This window comes from Meriones unguiculatus (genome assembly GCF_030254825.1).
Source record: "Meriones unguiculatus strain TT.TT164.6M chromosome Y unlocalized genomic scaffold, Bangor_MerUng_6.1 ChrY_unordered_Scaffold_32, whole genome shotgun sequence".
NCBI classification, from domain to species: Eukaryota; Metazoa; Chordata; class Mammalia; order Rodentia; family Muridae; genus Meriones; species Meriones unguiculatus.
The window spans coordinates 2,785,966-2,787,574 of NW_026843711.1; the positions used below are offsets into that span (position 1 = coordinate 2,785,966).

Here is a 1,609-nt window from a genome sequence, read left to right on the forward strand (position 1 = left end):
AAATAGTAAGATCTGGAGAGGACAGGAGCTTCACAAGGAGAACAACAGAACCAAAAACTGAGTGCAGGGTTTTATGTAGCCCATGGCAGTTCAGTGTCCAAGTATGTTCCATAGTAATAGGAACAGGGACTGCCTATGACATGAACTGATTGGCCTGCTCTTTGATCTCCTCACCCTGATAATATAAGCAGCCATTCCAGGCCACAGAGAAAAACAATGCAACCACTCTTGATGCGATCTGATAGACTAGGATCAGAAGTAAAGAGAGGAAAACCTACTCTATCAGTGGCCTTGGGGAAAGGTATGCATGGAGAAGGGGCAGGGATGGTTGGATTTGGAGTGGATAGGGGTTATCGAGGGATACAAAATGAATAAAGTGTAATTAATAAAAATTAAATAAAAATATTAAAAAATATAATTTCTTTTTGATTTATATTATAAATGTTTGTCCTTTGAGGTTGATATGCCAATGAACATGACCATACAGAAAGAAGTCTCTGTCTCTCAGTCTCTGTCACTTTATATCTTTGTTTCTTTGGTCTCTGTCTCTCTATTTCTGAATATGTCTCTTTCTCTCTGTCTCTTTGACTCAGTCTCCCTCTCTCTGCTTGCCACTTGTTGTTCAGTATGAAAAGCTCTCATTTTTGGTGGATTACAACAAGATGAGTGCTTGCTGACATGACATCATGGATGGTCACTGTAAAAATGTAAGCAATGTCCCAATTAAATGCTTTTTGTTCAAAGATTTGCTTTGGTAAGGGAGCATTTTCACAGAAAAATATTCACTGACTGATGACATATCTGTGCATTTAAAAAATAATAATTGAATCTGTGATAATGTGAAATTCACAAGTCAAGGACATGTGACTTTATTAATGACCACTTGAAAGAAATATGTGGTGCTTGCTTTGGCAGCACATATACTAAAATTGGAACAAGACAGAGAGGATTAGCATTGCCCATCCACTAGGATGACACACAAATTCCTGAAGTGGTCCATATTTTTTATTGGAGAAATTAAAGAAAACACAAATAGAACAAATTTTGGTAAGAAAGAATGTAGGAAAGAAAACAGGAACTACAGAGGTAAGTATAAACAATAGATTTCAAAAGATGGAAGAAAGAATCTCAGGTGTGGAATATACAATGGAAGAAACTGATATATCTGTCAAAGAAATGGTTAAAGCTAAAAAAATTCCTGACACAGACGGACCAAGAAATTCAAGACAACATAAAAAGACAGACCTAAGAAGAATAAGAATAGAGGAAAAAAAATTTCTCCTCCAAGGCCCTGAAAGTATTTTCAACAAAATCATTGAAGAAAATTTTATCAACTTAAAGGAGAGGCCCATAAAGATACAAGAGATTTATACAACACTCAATAAATTAGTCCAGAAAAGAAAATCTTTCCACCACATAATAATCAAAAGAGTAAGTATACAGAACAACAACAAAATACTAAAAGCTGCAAGGGGAAAAGGCCAAGTAACATCTAATGGCAAGCCCATCATAATCACACCTGTCTTCTCAACAGAGACTATGAGAGCCAAAAGGGCCAGGATGTATATCAAGCAGGCCCTGAGAGAACACAGATGTCTGCCCAGGCTAT

General features: G+C 36.5%; 1 non-coding gene across 1 annotated transcript; it reads left to right on the forward strand.

Annotated features, from left to right (window-relative positions):
- The first annotated feature begins 899 nt into the window (after positions 1-899).
- On the forward strand, positions 900-1,006 carry LOC132651888 (U6 spliceosomal RNA). Its single transcript, XR_009589439.1, has one exon. It is a non-coding gene; the product is annotated as a U6 spliceosomal RNA (small nuclear RNA).
- Positions 1,007-1,609: the final 603 nt, after the last annotated feature.